The sequence below is a fragment of the Microcaecilia unicolor genome, chromosome 12 (genome assembly GCF_901765095.1).
Source record: "Microcaecilia unicolor chromosome 12, aMicUni1.1, whole genome shotgun sequence".
Lineage (NCBI taxonomy): Eukaryota > Metazoa > Chordata > Amphibia > Gymnophiona > Siphonopidae > Microcaecilia > Microcaecilia unicolor.
In genome coordinates, this window is record NC_044042.1 from 35,938,360 (window position 1) to 35,965,585 (window position 27,226).

General features: G+C 43.9%; 1 protein-coding gene across 4 annotated transcripts in view; it reads right to left on the bottom strand.

Annotated features, from left to right (window-relative positions):
• GRAMD1B (GRAM domain containing 1B) overlaps nucleotides 1-27,226 on the bottom strand; it is a 348,426-nt gene that overhangs the window by 314,486 nt on the left and 6,714 nt on the right. The gene's annotated exons all lie outside the window — the stretch shown is intronic.

Below are 27,226 nucleotides of genomic sequence, written 5' to 3' on the forward strand. Positions count from 1 at the left end.
TAGCAGTAGCCTTGCCGTTCTAGCCAGTTAAGTGCCACTGAATAACACCACTTAAGTAGTCACAAGTGATTTAACCTGGCAGGAACCTCTCCTGCTTGGTTAAATCATTTTGAATATCAGGCCTTAAATGCCTTGTGTGTGAATGAACAGACATCTTTAGAGCAGTTTTGTCTCATTTTGAGTCCATCAGTTTCCTTGTTGGTGCTCCATTTGTCTCCTTTCTTCTCTAGGGTCGGTGTTAAGGAGGTGCAACTACAGCTATTGCTTTGGGTCCCCCATGCCACAGAGAGAGCCTCCAATCCTGCCCAATGCTGAAGAAGACACAACTTGCTGGTGGGCTTTGGGACCCTCTTCTGAATTTCTGCCCAGGGCCCCAGCATATATACCACCAGCCCTGTTCTTCTCATCCATTACTCATCAGAGATCCATCATATGCAGCCTCTGACCCTCTCACATTTGCTCCTGATCCTGCAGAATAACTGGGCTGACTAGATAGGCAAACTGGTCTGTATCTGCCAAGTTGGGCGTTTTTTTTTTCAATCTATTGTTCTCACATGTTTCTGGGCTGAATACGGCAGTGACTTCCTTTGACAACGAGAAAGGCATGAGCTCTGTGGGGAGGTCCCCAGCATTGTCCATCAGTTTTCTAGGACTGCAATTGGATCTGGATTTCAGAATAAGCACATAAGTGTTGCCATACTGGGATAAAGGTCCATCAAGCCCCGCACACCCTGGTTTCCGACAGTGGCCAATCCAAAATAGTACAATACATGTTATACTGCTTATCCTAGAAATAAGCAGTGGATTTTCCCCAAGCCTATCTTAATAATGGCTTATGGACTTTTAGGAATTTCTCCAAACCTTTTTTAAATCTTGCTAAGATAACTGCTTTTACCACAATCTCTGGCAACAAATTCCAGGATTTAATTACACATTGAGTGAAGAAATATTTTCTCCAAACCTTTTTTAAATCTTGCTAAGATAACTGCTTTTACCACAATCTCTGGCAACAAATTCCAGGATTTAATTACACATTGAGTGAAGAAATATTTTCTCCAATTTGTTTTCAATTTACTACTTTGTAGTTTCATTGCGTGCCCCCTAGTCCTAGTATTTCTGGGAAGAGTAAACATCTACCTGTTCCACTCCACTCATTATTTTATAGACATCTGTCATATCTCCCCTCAACTGTCTTTTCTCCAAGCTGCTTTAGCCTCTCCTCATAGAGAAGTTGTCCTATCCCCTTTATCATTTTCGTCACCCTTCTCTGTACCTTTTCTAATTACTATACATGCGGTGACCAAAGCATGCACATGAATATGGGCTTTACACAAAATATATGCACAATATATCTCACAATTCAATCACTGGGGTGAATCTAGAAATCATAGCTGTTTGGCTTATCAAGGTCAAAGGTGGTAACCCCAAAGCCCAGCACTAAACCATGGACTGTGCAAGTAGTGTGGCCACACAGGATGCAAATATGGAAAGTACAAAAATAATGCCCAGTCCATCGTCTCCTGTTATGGGTGGTGGAGAAGCGGACAGGGTACCAGTGGGTCACACAAAGAGCAGCTATAGCTCTGTATAGTCCTGCCACAGCCAATTGGGTTTTCAGGTACGAGATGAATTTGTGTATACCAGGTCTCCAATATAAACAGATATAGCTCATGCACTTAAACTGTGGATAGCCTGAAAACCTGACTGAAAGTGGGGATGCTGCTGAAATTAGAATTATACAGCATCAGCTACTTTTTCAGGAGATTTTAATTTGGTGGGACTGAGGGTAGGTCCATTATATTCAACACTAACTGAATTGCATTCGGGCAATATGATGAAAATCGCAAAATAAAAATGAAACCCTCAGGTTGCCAGTGAGGGATTGCTCACAGACCTTGGTCTTAGTTTCTTGGCTAACTGATTTAAAATGGACTTTTGAAACATCCAGTCTACTGAACATGGAAAATGGCATCTCAACTTGAGGAAATGACCTTTCTGAAATTGGCATGATTAGACAATATGATAGCATCTGGTGAGGTTAGCGAACTGACGTCAGCTCAGCACAAAGCACTAGTTGAACTTCATACTGTATTTCTAGACATGGTGTACTGTTTACAAGTAATTTTAGCTGGTTCAAAGGAATAGATACAATCTGGAACTCAGGGTGAAATCACCCACACAAAAACCTTGACAGCCTTTTTGCAAATTAATTTTCATTACAACTTGAACACTATAGAGAAAATCAGGAGTCAGATAATGTCTTTTATATTATGTACGTTTATGGCTTCATTAAAGCAGCAGTGTGAAAAAAATGAAAGGTTAGGGTCTGATATTCAGTAAAAAGTAAGTTCCTTAATTTTGGCTCCTAAATTTGTGGGCTATCTTCAGCCAAACTTAGGAGCATGTTTGTTTGTTTTTTTTAATTTAGGAGCTTAAAAGTTATGGGCCCAATATTAAAAAAAAAGGCCGAGCTCCTAAATTTATGCTCCTAAATTTGTGGGCTATTTTCAGCCAAACTAATGAGCTTAAGATTTCAGCTGAAAATTCATCTTAATTTAGGAGCACAGAAGTTATGCTTGGGGGGTGGGGAAGGGGTAATATTCAGCCCGTGACAGTAAGGAGGGGTCTTTTACTAAAGCTTAGCTCACATTTTATCACAGTTTTGTAAAGGTTTATTTATTTATTACATTTTTACCCCACATGCTCCCCAGTATCTCTCCACACTCGTCCTTCCCTACACCCCTTCCCGTGCACTCCGCTCCATGGATAAATCCTTCTTATCTGTTCCCTTCTCCACTACTGCCAACTCCAGACTTCGCGCCTTCTGCCTCGCTGCACCCTACGCCTGGAATAAACTTCCTGAGCCCCTACGTCTTGCCCCATCCTTGGCCACCTTTAAATCTAGACTGGCTGGGAAAGGAAGGCTATACCTTTAGAAGATGAAGATGGAGAGAGAGAGAGAGAGAGAGAGAGAGAGTGAGAGAAAGATTACCTGAGCAAGGAATGCTAAGGGAACTGTAATTTGCCTAAGAGGTGGTTAATTTGCATCTCCTGCTGAATCCTGATGGTAAAGCATTGTGTCCCCCAGAAAAGGTGCCAGGAGGTTATGACACAAGTATACAGAAACTGCAACCTGTTGCCAAGAGAACCTCAGAAGGAGGTCTTGCCCCATCCTTGGCCACCTTTAAATCTAGACTGAAAGCCCACCTCTTTAACATTGCTTTTGACTCGTAACCACTTGTAACCACTCGCCTCCACCTACCCTCCTCTCTTCCTTCCCATTCACATTAATTGATTTGATTTGCTTACTTTATTTATTTTTTGTCTATTAGATTGTAAGCTCTTTGAGCAGGGACTGTCTTTCTTCTATGTTTGTGCAGCGCTGCGTATGCCTTGTAGCGCTATAGAAATGCTAAATAGTAGTAGTAGTAGTAACCTGAGTTCAGTGTGGCTAACAATACAGTTAATCAAGGCTAAAGTACACAAAACAAAGTGAATACAACTACATCATACAATATTACAGAGAATTAAAAAAAAAAAAAACACTACAATGCCTGGATCAGACAGGGAGACAGAAAGGTAACAGCAATCAGCTCAGCCTAAACAGGAAGATCAGAGACCACTTCCTGAAATCTTCTAAAGAGGAAGGTCTTTAGCATTTTTCAAAAGATCTTGTAATCACATTGTCAAGAACAGAAAGTAACGTGATCAACATGACACTTCCAAAAAGCCAAGGAAATGAATAATTAAAAGTAGTTCTAGAACAGAATTATGATGTGGAAGGTCAACAAGAGGTTGCATATAGTCAGGGGACATGCCAAACAATGTCTGGTAGATAAGAACACAAAGCTTGAAAGTGACCCTAGCTTTAACAACAACAGTGATGCCCCATCAAAACAAGAAACTTTACAGACAAGCCTAGCTGCAGTGTTTTGGGCAGTTTGGAGTTTCTTCAGCAACTGTTCCCTATACCCAGCAAGAGTCAAACTGAGACAAAACAAGCTTAACCTCCTTAACTGCCAAAGGTTTTTAAAGGAATTGGCCACAACAGAGGAGACCTGGGGCTCAAAAGATAGGTGCGGATCAACCACCACCCCCAGCAATCTCAATGTTGACCCCAAAGGTAAGATACCTTAAGGACTTTGAATAATTTTGTGTCATTTGCAAATTTGATTAATTCACTTGTTGTTTCTGTTTCCAGTTCATTTATGAATATATTAAACAGCTAAGTCCCAGTACAGACCACTGGGCCATTCCACTATTGACCCTTTTCTATTTGAAGGGAGAATTTGCCATTTTATTCAATTGAATACTAAAAAGGAAATTTTTTCTTGCTTATATCAAAGAAAAATTAAGAACACTATGGGGCCCTTTCACAAAGGCGCACTGAAAAATGGCCTGCGGTACTGTGGACGTGTGTTTTTGGCACGCACAGAATCATTTTTCAGCGCACCTGTAAAAAAGGCCTTTTTTAAATTTTTGCCAAAAATGGACATGCGGCAAAATGAAAATTGCTTCACATCCATTTTGGGTCTCAGTCCTTACTGCCAGCCATTGACCTAGCAGTAAAGACTCGCATGGCAACCGGGCGGTAATGATCTACACACATCAAAAGCCACTTGGTGCACGCCCAATACGTGTGTCAGAAAATAATTTTTCAGACGCGCGTATTGGACGCACACCAAAATTGAAATTACTGCAGGAGCCATGTGTTAGCCGAGCAGTAACTCCATTTTGCATATATAACATAACAATATATCTTATAATCCACTATTGACCTTGCAGTTCTATTCAGAGAACAATAATGATTCTGGACACGACCATGAACTACAATATCAAACAATGCAAAAAAATACAAATGCAACTTACATCACTAATCATTAAAAAGATAACGCAGTTGAGTAAATTATGTTAAACATGATTTGTCTTTTAGCTTTCAGACAAATTTACAAAACAAATAAGTTTTTATCAAAATTCTAAAGTGATCATAATCTGCAGCAAAAAGTAAAACAAATTTATGACTTTTTTCCAGTCTTCCTGCTTGAAAAGACAATAAATTATCCAAGAATTTCTAATTTTTCCTGTCCTGTAGAGATGGGTAGGCAAACAAATTAATAGCTCTTGTAACATTTGTTAAAGTTAAAAATGTAAAATGATTTTAAAAAATATAATGGTACAAAACCAAAAACAACCTTATACACTAGAAAAAAAGAACTTAAATAATACTGTAGTGTGTAAGTGTTGATCTTCATTGATAACATATGTTTTTAGTTGTTATAAAGAGTAGAGTGTTAAGGGTGGGGTAGGAGGGCGGGGGAGCAGGGATGTTAGGGAAGAGACGGAGAGTGAGTTAGTACGGGGGGGGGAGGGGAAAAAGAGGAGAAAATGTGTTGATGGTATTGATTATTTGTATTTGTCAACAATGCACGGCATTTGTATTCATTGTATAATCTAGTTTGCCTGTTGCCTGTATTTTACCATCAATAAAAATGATTGAAACATACTGTAGTGTGTAAAAGGACCAATACGCCTTCATATACATAACAGACAAACCATCAGATTTTTTCAAGGAATAAATCAGATGCAAGGCCATATTTGAATAGTTTGAATTTTTTTTTTTTACAATTGCTGGTTTGTTTGATTTATTTGATTGTAGAGCTACACTTAGTTGTAATTCCATAACCTTAGTGCAGAAATCTTTTAGTGTGTAACTGCTAAATGGGCGCGGATGTAGGAGGGACATGAGTGGGTCCTTACGGTTACAGAATATTGACACTTACGTGCACAACTGCAACATTTAGCCATGGACAGTTACAACAGCCATTGACATAGTGTAAGCGGCTGTGCTCAAATTTGGGTAGCTAAATACCCACATGCACTAGTATTTATAAGGACAATTATGCACTTAATTGCTGATATAGAATTCACTCTTAGCTTGCAGCATCCCAGTGCCTAACTTTAGGTGACCTGTACTAAATTACCCTCTTAGGCCCGGATTCTATATGGTGACTAAAGTTGCGCAAGTGTGGCAAAATTGTGTGTGCAACATAATTGATTAATGAGCCAATTGGCGCTGATAATTGATCAACAAGCAATTATTGGCACTTATTAGAATTTACGCACACAGCTTTCTTATTCTGTAAAGTAGTGCACGTAAATTCTAATGCACGGATCTCAAAACGGGACATGGGCATGGGAGGGTCATGGGCTTTTCTAAAAATTACATGCACTGCTACAGAATATGCCAAATCCATACCTAAATTAGATGCAGGCATTTACACCAGGTTTTAATTACTATATATGGTCATGCCTAAATCTTAGTCACAGGGATGGGCACTACTCGTATTCTATAAAGTGTCCAATTTTAGGCGAGGTTTATAAAATAGTGCTAAGCGTGTTTTTTTCAGCACCGTATACAGAATCTGGCCCTTAGTTTTTTTTTATCAAACATATAAATGGCAAGTGACCGAGTCACCTGCAAATGTGCAGTAGAGACTTCCCTCTCTGTCCCGCCCTCGCGTCAAGAAGTGATGACGTCAGAGGGCGGAACAGAGAGGGAAAAGGAGTCGGACTGTCGGACGCTGCCGCTGGACCCTGGAAACGAACATCGCGTGCACCAACCTCCCCCCTCCCCCCCCATCGCCGCTTCCGCCCCTTCCGTATCGGGCCCCCTGCACTGATCTGACAGCACCTCTCACCTCTGTGTGGAAGCGCTGCAGGCAGCAGCAGAGCGATCTGCTGCTGCCTGCAGCACTTTCAGACGGAGGTGAGAGGCGCTGTCAGGTCAGTGCAGGGGGCCCGGCACGGAGGGGGGAGGGAGCAGCGGCGAGGAGGGTAGCTGGAAATCTCACCCGTTTTAACGGGCTTAACGGCTAGTAGTATTTATAAAATAGTCACAGCATATACACCTGTGTGCCCTCACAGCCTAGGTTTGCCATTATAAAATTAGCCTCCCTAGGTGCAAAACTGCATATTTTTGTTTATGACTACATACATTCCTAGATCTAAGCATTAATAGTGAGGATGTGCATTTCTGTTTCACTTAGTTTTATTTCATGTTAATGTGCACTAAATAATGAGCTAAAATGAAACAACATCAAGCTAAAACAAGGCAAACCTCAATGGCATGAAAAATATATCAAACAAAATGTAATGAGTCAACAGAAACATTTCCCTTACATTTTCCTAGTTAGTAAAGAAAAAGGTGTGTTGGGCGTAGTGAAATGAGCTAACCTGCAAAAAATGGTGCCTTCACACCAAACGGCAGTGGAATAACTTTATTGCATTTCCAGAAAGACAAAAGAATGACCTGTGCAGAGTGGCAGTTTCAACCCTGGATGAAGTGATTGGGGTAATCTTTATGGTTGCCCCCTTGTACCTGTGTTACCAAGCTGACTGCTAAAGCCAAATTCTAAGTTCCATTAGCCGTATATCCAAAATACGACATGTTATCTCCATGAATATCTCTATGCCACTAATATACTTCCCTTCCCATGGAACCGGCTTTTCCCAGAGCTCCGTGATATAGGGCATTCACTGTGCACAAGCTCATGAATCCAAAATTAGCGCAGCCAGGCAGTTACTGTTAATGATTCTCTCTGGCAAAGGCTCCAACCCACAGGGCAGCAGAATGACAAAATAAAGCTTAGCGAAGGAAGAAGGTCACAGTGTCCCTGACCTACACGTTGTGTCGTGCCAGAAGAAACGAGTGTCAGACCAGGAAGCAGATGACATTCAGGAGGAGGACAGAAGGTAACAATAGAAAAGAGAACTGGGACTCCGTGTACCCAAAGAACAAATAAAATAAGTGCCAAGATAGGGGGCAATTCTACAAGGAAGGCACTAACATTTAAGCAGCAAATTGGTTTGTAAATGACTAAACTACTGGCATCAAGGAGTTACAAAGATCTCTGTAAATATATCTGCCAATGACATGTATTTTACAGGTGGGTGTACACATGGGCGGAGTCTGAGAGAAGCATGAACAGAATGCTACATGCATATCTCTAGCATATATTATATACGTAATGAGAGGCACCCTCAGAAATATAACCACCCACAGGGCAGTCACTCAAGGTCACTAAATGGGTAAGACATACCACTTCATTCATTGGGTTGCCATCTCAGCTGGCAACAAGACAAATGGAGAGACGGCCTTGATGAAAACCGATTTGAAACCCAAGGTGTCGGGCGTATTCTGACAGGGGAGAGCAGTCATCTCTTCATGATCATTCTGTGTCTACATTTTTGGAGCCCTTGGCATCAGAAGATTCGACGCGGGGCTCATAAAGCTAAGTACATTTTCTTCTTCTTTATAACTTGTTGGAGTCGCTGGCTATTATTGATTAAGTGCTGTGTTTATAGTTTTGTGATTTTAAATACTTTGGAGCGACGGGCACTCAAAGCACATTATAGCACATAAAATCACAGGGAGATGGCAACCCAATGAATGAAGTGCTATGTCTTACCCGGTAAGTGGTCTTGAGTGACTGCCACAGGGGTGATTATATATGTAATGAGAGGCACCCTCAGAAATATAATTTTGAGTGATTTCTTTGGCATTTGGAGAAGTACTGTTTTCCTGGCTTTTGGTTTCTTTATTGTATTATAGTACCAGTGATATTTGGGATTTTTTTTGTAACCTCTAGCATCAAGGCACATCTATACCAGCTTTCTGGTTGCATAAGTGCTTGCACCCAACCACATATGTGTATATGACAGTTATGCTAGTATTCTATAAAAAAGTAGATGGCTACTTTCCATTGTAGAATAAACTCCAATTAGGTACCCTCTAGAACTGCAGTTCAATAACAGATCACCTACAATTAGGCACCCAAAGAGTGCTTGGTATGGACCTAGCCTATAGTTAGGTGTCTATTTTCCTTGAGGAGTAGCCTAGTGGTTAGTGCAGCGGACTTTGATCCTGGGGAACTGGGTTCGATTCCCACTGCAGCTCCTTGTGACTCTGGGCAAGTCACTTAACCTCCATTGCCCCAGGTACAAAATAAGTACCTGTATATATGTAAACCGCTTTGAATGTAGTTGCAAAATACCACAGAAAGGCGGTATATCAAGTCCCATTTCCCCCCTTTATAGAATACTAGCGTAACCAGATATATTCGCATCTCGAATTTAGGTGCAAGCACTTTTGCCAGTCATAGAGCTTGTGCAACCTAAATCTGCACACCGGGATTTATGCCACGTTTCCGTTGGTGTAAATGGAGGCACGTTTTAGGGGCTGGGAAATCAACTAAGCATATTCTATATACTGTGCCTAAATATAGGTGCCGCTTATAGAATATGTTTGGGCGTAACTGTTTTCCACACTGATTTTTTAGGCCCTATGCGTTTTTCTACAAATTGCGTTCATCCCAGTGTGCCATTTAGCGAATAGTGCTCAGCACCAATTTATCTCAGCCCTAATTTTCAGTGCCATTTACTGAATCTGGTCCTGTGTGAATGTAATAATACTGCCATGTACTGGTTGATATCCATAGCATGAGTGAAATTCTGATACATGCAGTGGAATAGACAGCATTTAGGGGTCCTTTTACTAAGCTGTGGTAGCGTTTTAAGCTTGCGGTAGAAATCAGCTGGTGGTAAACACCGAGACACCCATTATATTCCTATGGGCATCTCAACATTTACTGTCAGCTGATTTCTACCATGAGCTAAACACGCTATTATGGCTTAGTGAAAGGACCCCTATATGAGGTAATGTCCGTATGTTATTTGGATAGAAAGTACATCTGCACGTTGGCTGGAGATGTAGACTCACCAGTTTGATTGATCTTTGCAATTTAGTGGAGCTTACCTAGAGAATTTGAAATTTTGATATGAAAAGCTCGTGAACTTTTGCATTTTTATTTAAAGAATCTAGGTATGCTGTCAGTTTATTGGGGGAGCTTAGAAGGGGTTGAAAATCCATTCCAAAATGTTCAGCTTTCTTTTTTTTTTTTTTTGTAATTTGGCAATGAGAAGTCATTATGCCAAATAAAGAGTTCTTGCAATATCTTAAAATTGGATGCTGTTATTTTTTTCCTCTCATTACAGATATGGAGAATGAAGAGGTTTTGATCACTTAGGCCATTCCCATTCCAAATGATAAAAAGCTGGATGCAAGAAAACCAGACATGGTGCTGAAGCTTGATGGTTTCTACCTAATGAAAGTTATATTTTATTAGCTCCCTTTTAAAAACTTTCCTTCTGTGTTCATTTCCACCCTGGGTTACACCTCTCTTCTTAAATTCCTTTGTTTATGTTTGCTTTTAGATTTGTTTTAAACTATTATTATTTTTGTGATGTACTCTATGAAAAGCAGTATATCACAAATACCTCAAATAAAAAATAAGAAAAAAAGAGAAAAACACAATAATGGCATTGATAATAGAGGTGTCAGGGCCAAGCGATTATTCTGTGCAATGTATATAGTAACATAGTAACACGGAGGTGCATTTTCGATATGACATCTAAGTCCGATTTTGGACTTTTTGCAGAAAACGTCCAAAATCCAAATAGGAAAGAAGGTCATTTTCAAAAAAGAAAAACATCGTATCTTTTTTTTTTTTTTTAAATACTGTTTTGAACAAGGTTTTCTGATTTGGAGGTTGTGTTTTTTGGTCCATTTTCGGGGGGGAAAAACCCCGAATAGGTGCAAAATGTAGAGATTCATGCCACTGGGATGTAAAAGGAGCCAGAATGTTTAGTAGAACAGTCCCCCTGACATCCCAGGAGAGCAATGGGGCACCCTAGAGGTCACTTCTGTGCACTTCATGAAAATGCTCCCAGGTTCACATCTCACTTTTGCTCCCTTATCTTGTCTCCTGAGCCCTCCAAAACCCACCTACTCTCCCCCACTGTAATAGCCCTTATGGGTAAAGGGGAGCCTATATGTGGGTACTGTAGGATTTTGGTGACATTGAGAGGGGTCACAGTTTCCACCACAAGTATGACAGGTAATGCGGAGTCACCCCTGATTACCTCTAGTGGTCATTTGGTCATTTAGGGCACCTTTTTGTGCCTTAATCATTCTGAAGACAGTTCTAGACCCAAATGTCTTGGGTTTTAGTCATGGATGTTTTTGTTTTGTTCCATTAGGCCTTTAAAAAGTCCAAGTGTTAGGCACGTCCTAATCCCGCCTTCAAATGTCTCTGACAGGCCCCCTTGTGATTTGAACGCACTTTGATGGACTTCATAGAAAAACATCTAAAAATAGGTTTCGGAAATACTGATTTGAACTTTTTTGTGAGAAAAACATCCAAACGCTGCTTTAAGCCACTTTTTAGACGTTTTTCTCTTTTGAAAATGAGCCTCAGAGTAGCATAGTAGATGACGGCAGATAAAGTCCTGTACGCATAGGCGTAGTTTGACTGTTTCATTTGGGGGGGGCAAAGAATGGGCGGAGCATATTGGCATATCATTTCCATATATACATATGCAAATGATATGCTAATATGGAGGAAGGAATTGAAATTTACAGGCAAAATATCACAGATGCACATTTCAAAAAGCTGACACATTTCAATTAATAAATTATGAATAAAATACTTTTATCTACCTTTGCTGTCTATCATTTAGTTTTTCTATTCGCTTTGGTCCCAGTGTCTTCTGTTTTATGCAGTGTCTTCTTTCCAGTAGGCTTCCCTCTGCTCCCCACCCTCCCAGTCCCATCCATCTCTTGCTCCTTCCCTCTGCTCCCCACCCCTCTCAGTCCCATCCATCTTCTGTTCCTTCCCTCTGCTCACCATCCCTCCGTCCCATCCATCATCTGCTCCTTCCCTCTGCTGTGCCTGACCTCTCCCAATCCCATCCATCTCCTGGTCCATCCCTCTGCTCCCCACCCCTCCCAGTCCCATCCATCTTCTGTTCCTTCCCTCTGCTCACCATCCCTCCATCCCATCCATCTTCTGCTCCTTCCCTCTGCTGTGCCTGACCTCTCCCAATCCCATCCATCTCCTGGTCCATCCCTCTGCTCCCCACCCCTCCCAGTCCCATCCATCTCTTGCTCCTTCCCTCTGCTCCCCACCCCTCCCAGTCCCAACCATCTCTTGCTCCTTCCCTCTGCTCCCCACCCCTCCCAGTCCCATCCATCTTCTGTTCCTTCCTTATGCTCACCATCCCTCCGTTCCCATCCATCTTCTGCTCCTTCCCTCTGCTGTGCCTGACCTCTCCCAATCCCATCCATCTCCTGGTCCATCCCTCTGCTCCCCACCCCTCCCAGTCCCATCCATCTCTTGCTCCTTCCCTCTGCTCCCCACCCCTCCCAGTCCCATCCATCTTCTGTTCCTTCCTTATGCTCACCATCCCTCCGTCCCATCCATCTTCTGCTCCTTCCCTCTGCTCCCCACCCCTCCCAGTCCCATCCATCTCTTGCTCCTTCCCTCTGCTCCCCACCCCTCCCAGTCCCAACCATCTCTTGCTCCTTCCCTCTGCTCCCCACCCCTCCCAGTCCCATCCATCTTCTGTTCCTTCCTTATGCTCACCATCCTTCCGTCCCATCCATCTTCTGCTCCTTCCCTCTGCTGTGCCTGACCTCTCCCAATCCCATCCATCTCCTGGTCCATCCCTCTGCTCCCCACCCCTCCCAGTACCATCCATCTTCCCTCTGCTCCCCACCCCTCCCAGTTCCATCCATCTTCTACTGCGCCCCCCCCCCCCCCCCACGAGGTCCAAGATCGTGACTCTGTTTACCCCCTCTCTTCCTCCCTCCCTCCGGCGCAGGCAACAGTCTTCAGCTTTTTCAGCATTCCTGGCAGCGGTAGCGATGTACACGCTGCCTTCGGTCTGCCCCGGAAGCCTTCTCTTCAAGTTCCTGTTCCCACCTATGCGGGAACAGGAACTTGAAGAGAAGGCTTTGGGGCAGAGCCGAAGGCAGCGTGTACATCGCTACCGCTGCCAGGATCGCTGAAAAAGACTGCTGCCTGCACCGGAGGGAGGGAGGAAGAGAGAGGGGTAGACGGACACGCTCCTCTCCGTCCGCTTGGCTTCCCTGCCCTCTCTGTCTGCGTCCCGCCTTCCTCTGACATCAGAGGAAGGCGGGACGCAGACAGAGAGGGCAGGGAAGCCAAGCGGATGGAGAGGAGCGCGTGCCTGCATGTTTTTTTTTTCTTAAACTAATGGCGCGGCGGCGCCTCGTCGTCGTTTGGGGGGGCATTGCCCCCCCTCGCCCCCCCCCAGTCTACGCCTATGCCTGTACGGTTTATCCAGTCTGCCCAACAAGATAAACTCATAGTATAAGGTATGATGAGACACTACCTACTTATACTTGATCTTGATTTGTCCTTGCCATTTTCGGGGCACGACTGTAGAAGTCTGCCCAGCACTAGCTTTGCTTCCAAATTACTGGTGTTGCCATCTAATTACTGTTAAGTTTGTTTAGTTCCAGGCCTTCTATACAGGATTCCTTTGTGCTTATCCCATGCATTTTAAATTCTGTTGCCGTTTTCATGTCCACCACTTCCCACGGAAGGGCATTCCCGATATCTACTACCCTCTCCATGAAAAAGTACTTCCTGATGTTATTCCTGAGTTGGCCCCCCTGCAACCTCAAGTTCATGTATACACAGAACGAAGATCCACAAGTACCATGAAACAGTTGGAGACCAAGAAAATGTGGCAGAAAGATACAGAATTATTTCCAATCATTTTGAGTACCACAGGCTTGATTAAAAGGAATTTTCAAGCATATGTTGAAAAGTTGCCTATATACACATTACAACTTTTGAACTTTCTTCAGAAAAGATGCAACAATTGCAGTGAGCATTAGCAGTTAATCTGAGGAATGGGATCATACTCCTCGTACCCTGGCTTAGCAGTGAAGTTCATTGCTGTTATGGTATGTATAAAATTAAAATCTACAAATTCAAAAACCAGTTTGTGCTTGGGCCGTTTCTCTCACAGTACAATTATCAAATTACATTTATCAAAATGGAGGACCTCAAAGCTTCCTAGTGAGACAATTCTCTTATGAATAATTGCTCCGCTACAGAGAAAAATCATTGGTTCCTCAAAAAAAAAAAAAACCCCCTTTCAAGTAAAGACAAAGTTTTGTGAGTTTCGGGCACTTTTTCTCACAGACATTCATTGTCTTCACTTGAAAGGGCTTTTTTTTTTTCTCTGTAGCGGAGTTTTTTTTTTCATTGGTTTGTTTTTTTACCCTTTCTATTAATAATATATTAATATTAGAGTGATTGTCAAATGGACATCACTGGCTTGGAAGAAGCTGAAAACTAAATGAAGTTGAGTCCTTCAGTCACGGAGAACTACATCTATTTTTTTTCTCAGATAAGTAACACATTTAACAGCTATCACAGATGTGCAAATGAGATCTTTGTAACTCCTCACAGATAGAACAAAATTTTGAAGTGTTTTTAGTGATTAACATTAATATTGCATTAACAAATTATGAGTGGTGATTCATGTTTTTAAGCACAGTGGCACATGAATAATTTAAAAAATTTTTAAACAGATGTTTATGGCCAATAAATGATTGTGCCATTGATGTGGACAGTGGAAATAAATGAAATCTAAATGCTAAGCTTTTGTGTGTGGAGCTGTCCAGAGATCCAGAGGTTTTGCACAGGGGTTTGGGCCCACCCTTTGGAAAGGTTAATAAGTGAAGCTTTTGCTTAGGGTCCTGTGGTGTAGCTGCCGGACAAAAGCAGTGAATTAGGCTTAGGATCTAGTGAATTTATTCTGTTTTTGTGGAAAGTGTCCTATGTATTCATTGGATCAAACTTGACCCCACTGGATGTTACACTTTGGAGAGATCAGATACATGATTTAATGAGAATGGAAAGGTTTGTTGTCAGCAGGGAGGGTGGTGGGAGGAAGAAAGTGGTGAATTTCTGTGAATATGGGAGCCATTCCTCAGTTCATTAACAATGCTCCACAGTGTGATGCTTAACCCTCTGTCTGATAAAAGAAAAAGGCTTGGTGGTGGAGAGTTTGGAGATAATGGGTTGTTTAAAAGATAGATGATTTGGGGTGGCTGGCTTTCATTGTGCAAAATATGGGAAAGGAAAATGTGCTCAAATTATAGGGTATGTGTGTGTTATGACAATTTGGAACAGAGACTGAATTTTGAATTGGGGGGGGGTGGAGCTATCTGGGAAGAAAAGGGATGTTCACAAGTGATGTGTCAAAAAATATGTCTGGAGCTCATTGTAAACATCAAAAAGGAGAAGGAAGTAAGGAAGAACCAAAAAAAAAAGTGGAAAAAGGAAAAACTGGAGTCAAAGAATGACAAACATAAAGGGTTTTTTTTTTGGTTTTTTTTTACTAAAGCTTGGCTCGAGTTATCTGCAGCTGGGCCCATAGGAATAAAATGGGCCCTGCTGCAGATAACTTGAGCTAAGCTTTAGTAAAAGACCCCCAAAAGTTTATTATAATAAAAGAAATAATAAAAATAGGCCAACAAGTCTATGTAAAACAAATTCCCCCAAACAGTAGGAGTTCAGAAGAAGGACTCGACATGGTACGGTGTTTCGGTGCAAACACCTGCATCAGGAGTCACAACAATCTGAACGGTTCTAAGCACGAGTGTCTGTATTTGGGGGGTTGTATAATCCTTAAAATTATCAATATAGGTCCTTTCCCATGTTCACGATTCCCAGGGTGGCAAATGCCACACAATCCATTCAATTCGAGTGGGCTTTGTCGCATTTGCTAGGCGGAAATCACCAGAGCGTTTTAGTAATCGGGGCTCAGAGTGTATAACCCAACAAACGACAGTCATCTTTAGAACCATTCCGATTGTTGCGACTCCTGATGCAGGCGGCTGTGCTGAAACATGGCACTGGGTCGTGTCCTTCTGAACGCCTACTGGTTTGGGGGATTTGTTGGTCTTTTTAAAAATTATTATTATTATCGGTTTTAATTTGTACAAACTGCGTTTGTCATTCTTTGACTCCAAGGTTTCCTTTTTCTACTTTTTGTTGGTTCTCCCCTACTTCCTTTTCTTCTGGAAATCATTGTGCCAGGTTATGGAGTTTGATTTGGTTATAAATTCCGTATTGTGCTAAGATAAGCCAAAATAAAGAGGGAAAAGAAATGCTATGCTGAGCCTGTGAACGTTTAGATAATAGTTGTTCAAACTTTAATTGAAATTGATGCCCTGTTACGTTATTTATTGATAGTATCTCTGGTGTAATAGACACAGCATAAGCATGTGTGTAATAATGCTTGTATATACAATGTAACAGCTATAGTGTGAGGATAATACTGATACGTAATATGAGTATCAACTCATATTACGTATCAGTATTATGTGATGCAAGCATAAGCTATACAGTGTGAGTACTGATACATAAGACCTATTGTTTGCTTACCATGTGGTTTACCTTCCTCATTCCAGTCCCAAATTCAGGCCCTGATCTGAATAGCACTGTAAAAATACCGCCAGAACAGTGCAGAACAATGCCCTAATGCTCAATGCTAATGCGATGCAAATGTAATTAATAATAATAATAAATATAGGTGCGTTCATAGCATTGAGCATTAGGGAGGTGGTCAAGAGGATTGTGCTTTGGTGCAGGAGGATTGTGCTGGGCGCATGTGCAGAAGAGTTCATGGTAAGCTCGGTTCTAGTGTGCATGTACTTGGTAAAACCAAACATGAAGCACTCATTGGCGTCTATTTTCAGCAGCCTAAAAATAAGCCATTTTTAATTTTTTCAGCTTGGGTGCTTATATTTCGATGCAGGAAACAGACGCCAATGTGTGTTTTCACTTTGGGGTGTTTTTACATTTTTTTTTTTTTTACAATGAGCACTTTAAATTTCGATGCAGGAAACAGACGCCAATGTGTGCTTTAACTTGGATCTACTGTTACTCATGCCCAGCACTTAAGGGCTTGCATGGGCTTCCTTCTGCTTTCAAAAGCAATCAAAACCATCAGATTTTGCAGAAAGAAAGAATCATAGGAAATCCTCTCTTCCAACACCCTAACGCCTGCTCCAACCTGGCATTATTTTTTGTAGCAGTAAGGCAGTTTTGTTTCAGGCGCCCTTTTCTAAGCATTGGGGAGGAATACAAAATGACCTCATTAACATGAGCTTGACTACATCAGCATGCTACTTGTGTTGTTCATCTGAGCATCGTTTGTTCCCACGCTCTGAGCCTCTGAACATTCTGAGGAGGTAAATTCTAGTACGGCCTGCGTTTACTTTTGAGCAACAGGGCCTCAGCCACTAAGAGTGAATGTTCCCATAGCTCCTAGGGTGGATGAAAGAGTCCCATCCATTGCTAAATGGTGACATCTACTAATTGAAACTAGAGTGGATGGATGTGCTCTGAGCTCTTCAGTATATGGCTCCTGGCCAAGGACTGCCATTGTGATGGATGGTTAGGGAAGGTAATAAAAACAGGGGGAATACCACAAGTAATTCAGAGGTTGGTTACTATTGGATTTAGAGGTCCAAAAAAATCCCAAAAACTGCTGGGGCAACAAAAAAGAGAGAGAGTGAGAGAGGAAAAATGAATGTGCCATCTAATAAACTACTATCCAGAATGAAAGATATACAAAAGAAAGTAAATTCCAGCAAGAATCTAACCTAAGAGACCCAACAAAGTTCCAACCTGAAATCAACAAAACTTTGAGTTCAGGAAACCCACCTAAACAGATAACCATATACCCAGCTCAAGCCAAGGTCTTATACAACACAAGGAGCTTAATCGAGATCGGGTGGCAGAGCCAGTGGTGGGAGGCAGGGCTGGTGGTTGGGAGGCGGGGATAGTGCTGGGCAGACTTATACGGTCTGTGCCAGAGCCGGTGGTGGGAGACGGGACTGGTGGTTGGGAGGCGGGGATAGTGCTGGGCAGACTTATACGGTCTGTGCCAGAGCAGGTGGTGGGAGACGGGACTAGTGGTTGGGAGGCGGGGATAGTGCTGGGCAGACTTATACGGTCTGTGCCAGAGCCGGTGGTGGGAGACGGGACTGGTGGTTGGGAGGCGGGGATAGTGCTGAGCAGACTTATACGGTCTGTGCCCTGACGAGGACAGGTACAAATCAAGGTAGGGTATACACAAAAAGTAGCACATATGAGTTATCTTGTTGGGCGGACTGGATGGACAGTGCAGGTCTTTTTCTGCCATCATCTACTATGTTACTACGTTACTATGTAAACTATAGACAACCCATGGATCTACTCACTAGTCCTACCAATAAAAGTCTAGCCATGCACAACAAATCATAAGAAATACATCCAGTTTAAGAGAAACAATAAACTTATTCTCAACCAATGATTCAGAGTCAGGGCACTGTGTGGGTGTGCCAGCTAACTCTACAGATAGTCAGTGATATTCAGCCATTATGCTCCTAATTCTACAAACTTGTGTTCACAATATTATGCTTAGTAAACAAAGTTGCACATGCAAATCAGTGGGGCACCTACCTTGTTTGCCACCCAGGGTGGGTCGCCGCTGTGCCCCCTGGCATGTCATCCCCCTAAAGCATGTAACACATCACCCCACCACTTTTCCTCCTAGTGAGGGGGGAGTGCGAAGCAGGTGCACGGCTGTCGACTCTGCCAATCCCCTGCCCCGGAACAGGAAGTAATGTCAGAGGGGGCAGGGGACCGGCAAAGCCGACAGCCAAGCACCTGCTCCATGCACCCCCTTGCTGCCTGCACCTGGGACAGACCGCCCCCACTGCCCTGCTCCTGGTACACTACAGATTCAAGTTATAGAAGAGTATCAGTGATGCATATAACTTAATATAATAAGTAGCTGCTAATTGGTATTAACCACCAATTATTAGTGATAATTTGTGTTAATTGGTACTAATTGCCCTTAGCTGGGATTGCGCAAACTGTGCATGCAAAAATTCATAGCATGCAATTGCAAGGAGGTGTGTCCCAGGAGGGGCATGCGTGGGTCAGGGGAGTGTCTAGCACAGGGGTGTAGCCAGATGGTCATATTTGTGTGGGCATGGAATTCACATCCCCCCCCCCATCCCCCTCTGGTTTGCTCCTCTCTCCACCCTTCCCTGCCCACAGACCCCAAATATTAAATACTTGAGCAGGCAGGGATCCCCAAACCCTGCTTCCTGAAGATTTCCTCCTCCTCCTCGAGCAGCCAGCACTCTTCCAAACGGCAGCCGGCAGCACTTGCCTCAAACTGATGCTGCTACCGGCTTGTCGTGCATGCTCAGTGCTTATGCATGTGTGAAAACTGAGCATGTGCAGAAGGGCCGGTCTTCAGGCAAGTGCTGCTGGCTGACATTTGGAAGAACGCTGGTGCCCAAGGAGAGAAAATCTTCAGCTGGCAAGGTTTGGGGATCCCCACCAGCCACAACAAGAGTGTCACAATTTTAGGTGGGCCTGAGTCCAAAGTGGGTGGGCCCTGGCCCACCCAGGCCCACCGGTGGCTACGCCACTGGTCTAGCACTTACGCACACATAAAACAGAAACAGTTAAACGTCTAAGTGCCTACAGTTAGACATGAGCATTTACACCAGCCATCAAGCTAGCACACCTAGGAATGGATCCTCAGAAGCTTAGCTGAAATTGGGTGGCGGAGCAGGTGGGGGGAAGAGGGGTTGGTGGTTGGGAGGCTAGGATAGGGGAGGGCAGACTTATACGGTCTGTACCAGAGCTGGTGGTGGGAGACGGGACTGGTGGTTGGGAGGCGGGAAATACTGCTGGGCAGACTTATACGGTCTGTGCCCTGAAAAAGACAGGTACAAATTCAAGATATGAGTTTATCTTGGGCAGACTAGATGGACCATGCAGGTCTTTTTCTGCCGTCATCTACTATGTTACTATCCTGCTTATAATCGAACGAGAAAAACGCCCAAGTTCTGACCTAAATCGGGAGATGGACGTTTATCTCACAAAAACGAATAAAGCGGTATAATCGAAAGCCGATTTTTGGACGTTTTCAACTGCACTCCGTCGCGGATGCGGACAAAGTTGATGGGAGCGTGTCAGAGGTGTGGCGAAGGCGGAACTGGGGCGTGGTTATCTGCCGAACAGAGATAGGCGCATTTCACCGATAATGGGAAAAAAGTATGCGTTTTTAGCTAGAATTTAGGACACTTTTCCTGGACCCTGTTTTTTCACGAATAAGGCCCCAAAAAGTGCCCTAAATGACCAGATGACCACTGGAATCGGGGATGACCTCCCCTGACTCCCCCAGTGGTCACTAACCCCCTCCCACCACAAAAAAATGATGTTTCACAACTTTTTATTTTCACCCTCAAATGTCATACCCAGCTCCCTGGCAGCAGTATGCAGGTCACTGGAGGAGTTGTTAGGGGGTGCAGTGGACTTCAGGCAGGTGGACCCAGGCCCATCCCCCCTACCTGTTACAATTGTGCTGCTTAATGCTTATTAGTCGTCCAACCCCCCCAAACCCACTGTACCCACATGTAGGTGCCCCCCTTCACCCCTTAGGGCTATAGTAATGGTGTAGACTTGTGGGCAGTGGGTTTTGAGGGGGATTTGGGGGGCTCAACACACAAGGGAAGGGTGCTATGCACCTGGGAGCTCTTTTACCTGTTTTTTTGGTTTTGTAAAAGTGCCCCCTAGGGTGCCCGGTTGGTGTCCTGGCATGTGAGGGGGACCAGTGCACTACGAATCCTGGCCCCTCCCACGAACAAATGCCTTGGATTTATTCGTTTTTGAGCTGGCCGCTTTCATTTTCCATTATCGCTGAAAAACAAAAACGCCCAGCTCACAAATTATCGAATAAAACATGGACGTCTATTTTTTTCAAAAATACGGTTCGGTCCGCCCCTTCACGGACCCGTTCTCGGAGATAAACGCCCATGGAGATAGACGTTTTCGTTCAATTATGCCCCTCCCAGTTACCTATATATGCAGTGGCAAAATCTCTGCTAACCATAGCGCTAGCAGCATTGCTGTGCCTTATGACCACATTTTTTCAAACCTGAAATTTAGTTGTTTTTTTAAGGTTTTTCACACGCCATGTAAAGCATCTGCTTGAGTTTGTTGACACTGATATCCACACCCATCTGGTCTGATTTGTGACCCCTGAGGCTGGCGCCCCACGCCGAAATACAGATCTGCATCGAGTTTAACTAATAAAATTGCTTTTCAGCCTTGAGTTGGAATTGTAATTGGTCCTCCCCTACTTTCATTTCTGCCGTGTACATTCAGTGCCACTTTCTATCTGGATGGCAGGAGTGAATACATAGAATATTTGTTTAAACACTGCACCGTTAAAAAAAAAAAAAACACCGACCGCAGCTTTTGAACACTAATAGCTCACGCATCCACCCTCATATAAAACCATTATGTACATCGGTCACTTCATCAGTCTCTCAAATCAACGTTTAAACTCGGTGGTCACCATTTCTTTGAAACTCTGGCTGCAAACATACACCCAGGTAAGGTAAAATTATGTATCATACCTGATAATTTTCTTTCCATTAATCATAGCTGATCAATCCATGCAGCAGCAAAATAAACTCGGGGGAGAAACCCCCCAGACTGTGCACTTCAGCAGCCTGGGCCACAGCCCTAGACGCACCCTCAACCAGCGCTCGCAAGAGTGGGGGAGAAACATGCTACGCATCCAAGATGGCGTCCGGCGCGACACTCCGCGAAGGAGCCGCGCGGGAAGAACGGCGCTTAACTTTAGCCGCTTTTTTGCCGTCGCCCAAATCAAGGGCGGCCATGGCATTAACGTCTCCCACCTCAAGGGCGGCCCAAGAAGAAGCCGTCCGAGCAGAGTGGCCGGCCAAGATGGCGGAGGCGAGCAGTGGGGGATGGGCGTTTATGGCGGGAAAACCGCCGCACCGGAGAAAGAACCGGGACACTGACCGGCCTCCAAACTGACACCCAACAAGGGCGAATCAGACTTTAAAACCCCCGCATCCCCGCTAGACGCGCACACGCGGTCCGGGAAGCGATTCTTTGCGCCCTCGCCCTCCGACGCCATAGGCCACGTGGAGATCGATCGGGGAACCCCCTGCCCGCTACAAAAAGGTAAAAATTACCTGCTTCTCGCTCCGAGTTGTATGGAAGCAGCCCCCAACCGTTGAATACCTGAGTATTCAGCGAACCACCTCTACTATCCGGATCTCCCAAGTTAACTGCATACTTGTCCAGAAACTACACTCCAGATATTTTCTGGGTCAATCTGTAATCATTTTCAGTGACATTATTCGGATAATGCTGCTGAAAATTACTGACTGGTCCTGGTGAGTGGCATTTAGCCAGGTGACGGGTGCTATTACCTGAATACATTTTATTTGTCTAGTCCCAAATTAATAGTTTTATAACTCACCACGTTACTCTGATGTATCACCTTGTGAGATACTTTAGATAAAACAACAACATTCCTATGCAGAATTGCGTTTATTAAACCAGTTCAGCTGGCTAAAGTCAGTCATCAGCAACTTTCATATGCAGAGAGAACACCAGGTACATTACTATTAATTTTAAGGCACATATGGGCCAATTCTCAAAGGGAGTTATGTGCTGGCTGCCAGCTGGTCAATGTCTAACTCCCTTATCTGTATATTTCCAAAACTGATATAGATAGCACTGAGCCCTTTAAATTGCTAAATGGCCTGATTCTATCCATATCATTGAGAGCCAGGTTAGGAATGGGGTGGAAGTGGCCCTAAAAATTATCCATTTAGTGGTGATATTTAGCACACCTATACAAATTGGAGACAATTCTGTAACTGGGCACCTCCATTTAGGCCCCCCGAGGCTGCATAGTAGGTGATTATTCTGTAATAGAACTTGGGCACCTAAGTATATTAGCATAACCAGTAGCATGACACCTGGGGCTGAGCGCCGATGCGCCCCCCCCACGGCGAAATGACACCCCCCCCCCCGGGTGCACGCCGCTGGGGGGGGTGCCGTGGCACGCGCCTGTCAGCTGAGTTCGCTGACTTCGCTAACTTCGCTGCTGCTCCCTCTGCCCCGGCCGGAACAGGAAGTAACCTGTTCCGGGGCACAGGGAGCTGCAGCGAAGTCAGCGAACTCAGCTGACAGGCGCGTGCTGTGGCACCCCCCTAGCGGCGTGCACCCGGGGCGGACCGCCCCCACCACCCCCACCTTGGTACGCCACTGAGGGTAGCCAGACTTCAATTTTTGGGTAGGCCTGGGGGTGAACTGGGTGGGCACAACTCACACATTTTCTCTCTGCCTGCTACTCCCCTCCCTCCCCAAAGCAGTAAAAATGAATACCTTGGACAGCAGGTGTCCCCAGGCTCTGCTAGCTGAAGAATCCTCTCTGGAGCCCCCCACCCCCAAGCAGTCTCATCTTCGCGGCAGTCGGCAGCACATTTCCAGTTGCCCAACGCCAACACTTGCACCGCTCTTTCACCCATACACTCCCGTGTATGCATGCATACACGGGAGTGCCAACTGAACTAAGCATGTGCGGGAGGAAGGAGTACCGGGGTTGGCAGCTGGAAACGTGCTGCTGACTGCTCCAGGGATAAGACTGCCCGGGGAGAGGGGGGGGGGGACTCCAGAGAGGACTCTTCAGATGGCAGGGTCCAGGGATCCCTGTCAGCTACACTAATGATGTCTGCGGCTACTGAGTGGGTCTGAAGTGAAACTGGGTGGGCCTCTGCCCACCTGGGCCCACCCATGGCTACATCACTGGGTGTAACCCAGTATCAACACACATTTAGGCACCTGCATTTAGACCACTAGCGTAAATGTGACAGGGACACATGTAATTTATAGTACCTTGTACGTTACATACTAAGTGGGAGCCCCATCTAAGTCCCGCCCATTCTTCTCCCCTGGCAAATGTGGGCTATGTAAGTTAAGCGGGTTTTTGTAGAATTGTACTTAGGTGCCCTGCTGGGACTTACATGGGTATGTGCACACATACATGTATAAGTGCTATAATTCTTAATATTTACATGCATAAAGCATGTGTAAATATGGGGGCCCAGGTTGTAGAATCCCCTTACAGTGCTAGCATGGTCATTGGTCAATATGTATATTCAATTCCTCTTCCTATATGGATAGTAGAACTTAATATACCAGGGTAGAGGAGTAGCCTAATGGTTAGTGCAGTGCAGTGAGAACCGGGTTCAATTCCTACTGCAGTTCCTTGTGACTCTGGAGAAGTCACTTAACCTTCCCCAGGTAAAAAAAAAAAACCTAGGGACAGAGAAAGTACCTGTATATATATATATATAAACCACTTTGGTTGCACCATAGAAAGGCAGTATATCAAGTCCATCATCCTTACTACTGGTGACCATGCTGGCTGAAAATTGACCCCCCCCCCCCCCCCATGGGGTTTTTCTTATTTTACTTACTAGGGGTCAATTTTCATCCAGGGTGGACATCAGATTTAGTTAAGTACTGGCACTTAACATAATCCATATTTTTAGATAGAGGTGCTGAACATGGTATTAGATGGTGAATATCAGGCCTAAACTCAAAAGATAAAGTATCCATTTAACTGCTGAATATCACTGCCAAACAGTTAGTAAAAAAGAAACAAACAAAAAAAAAGAATGTAAAATTACACCTTTTTATTGGACTAACAATATAAGACCCGATATTCAAAACGATTTAGCCGGCTGTTGACTGGTTAAATTGGTTGGTCAGGGCTAGTTGCTAATTTTCAGTGGCATTTAACCCGCTAAATACTGTTGAAATTCACGGTTAGTGCCTAACTGAAAGCCGGCTATGTAGGGGATGTTCCAGAAGCAGAGTCAGCTCTTAAATGGATAGGTTTACTGTGAAAATGGGACCGCATAAAAGTCTGTCCTATTTTTATGCAGTAACCCATGGCTGTTTAAGTGATAAATATCGACTTGCATGCCTATGGGGCTCATTTTCAAAGCCATTAGACTTACAAAGTTCCATAGGTTATTATGGAACTTTGTAAGTATAAGTGCTTTGAAAATATGCCTCCACGTGTTAGCCCGCTCAAAAATAACCACATATTCAAAGCCGAAGCCCGCACAGATCTTGGCTTTGAATATTTGGGAATAACACTGTTGGCGATAAGAAAAACACTCACCATCTGATGGCTTAATATTGACCCTATATTTCTTGACTAGCTTCCTGGAGATGAAACTTAATAAGTAGATAAGTCTATAAATGCTGTGTATATATATATGTTTAGAATGTTAGTATATATACACGGATGTGCACATACATGTGCATAGATGCCACTATTCTACCTAAGTATCACTCTGTAAATACACAGTGTGCATTTGCAAGGGGGGAGTACACAGGGAGGAGCACGGGCAGGGCAGGGCACCCACTTATGCGTGCAGCTTACAGAATATTGAAAGTTACATGCCTCACTGCACCTACTCCCCAATATTCAGCTAGCAGTGACTGCCCAACACTAGTGCTCAGACCCGATATTCAATGCCGGCCTGTATCCAGTGACTCGGCATTGAATATTCAGTTTCACTTTTCACCGTGATAACTTAAGCGGTTAAGCTAGTATTCAGTGCTAACCGGTTAAGAGCTTAGCAGTTAAAGAGAGGCCTGCTATTTATGCGACCTATTTTAACCACTAAACGTAGCTGGTTTGGCGCTGAATATCCACGCCTAACCGGCTATGTCGCACAATATAGCTGGTTAGTGGCTAGCCACTACCTGCAAATATTCAGCGGAGATAACTGGTTATCTCTTGCTGAATATCCATGGTTAGGTGCTAAAATGTTATTTAACTGTTCCTGGCTGGTTAAATAATTTTGAATAAATCAACCAGCTAAATTTTAGGTGCATTGATACCAGGTTGCTATTGTATTGTATAAAAGAACCTAGGCTCTTGCCACACACACTGGGAGCACTGTTCCCTCTAAGCCGAATGGGAATCCTCCAACTGCTTTGCTGCCAGTAGGTGGATAACACTCTATTTCTGTGGATAACACTCTCATCCTTCCTGTCTCATCAGCTCGTAACCTTGGGGCCATCTTCGACTCCTCCCTCTCCTTCTCCACACATATTCAGCAGACTGCTAAAACCTGTTGTTTCTTTCTCTATAATATCACCAAAATTCACCCTTTCCTTTGTGAGCACACTACCAGAACCCTCATCCACAGTCTTTATCACCTCTCGCTTAGACTATTGCAACTTGCTTCTCACAGGTCTCCTACTTAGCCATCTCTCTCCTCTTCAATCTGTTCAAAATTCTGCTGCACGACTAATATTCCACCAGGGTCGTTATGCTCATATTAGCCCTCTCCTCAAGTCACTTCACTGGCTTCCTATCCGTTTCCGCATACAGTTCAAACTCCTCTTATTGACCTATAAGTGCATTCACTCTGCAGCTCCTCATCAGTACCTCTCCACTCTCATCTCTCCCTACATTCCTCCTCGGGAACTCCGTTCACTGGGTAAATCTCTCTTATCAGCACCCTGCTCCTCCACTGCTAACTCCAGACTCCGTTCCTTTATCCTGCTGCACCATATGCCTGGAATAGACTTCCTGAGCCAGTACGTCAAGCTCCATCTCTGGCCGTCTTCAAATCTAAGCTAAAAGCCCACCTTTTTGATGCTGCTTTTAACTCCTAACCCTTATTCACTTGTCCAGAACCCTTATTTTATCATCCTCACCTTAATATTCCCTTATCTCGTTTGTCCTGTTTGTCTGTCCTAATTAGATTGTAAGCTCTGTCGAGCAGGGACTGTCTCTTCATGTTCAAGTGTACAGCTCTGCGTACGTCTAGTAGTGCTTTAGAAATGATAAGTAGTAGTAGTAGGTGGTGGTGGTATTTCAATATTGTGTTTTCAATCACTACAGACAGGCAGGTTCCCTGGAGTCCTGCAGAGCTTGCCTGTTCCCTCACTATTGAATATATGATAGTGAAACATCACCCCCCACTGGCAGAACTGAAAGCGGACTGGAGGGCTCTGGCTCAGCTTAGAGGGATCAGTGCCTGGGAGTACCCATTTATAGAATTATCCCCATAATTTTGGGGGCCACCTCCACCTTGCCCTTAATCTGGGCTACATTTATGGACAGTATTCAGCCATTTAGCATTTGAAACGGCCCAATATTATCTCTATAACTTTTAAAAATTCTACAGGAGAAGCTAATAATGCATTCAGTGTCAGCTGGCAAGCACATATATGCATTCTGTGGCCAAACTCCACCCCTATACATGCCTACCAGCAAAGCAAGAGCAGAGGAAATACTTTACACCACTCTGTATTTTCTAAGAAGCCATTTAACATGTGCTCGTGCTCATATATCCTCAAAACTGACATTACAAAATTAGCCCCAATATGAAGAAACAAGGGTTCACCAATAATTT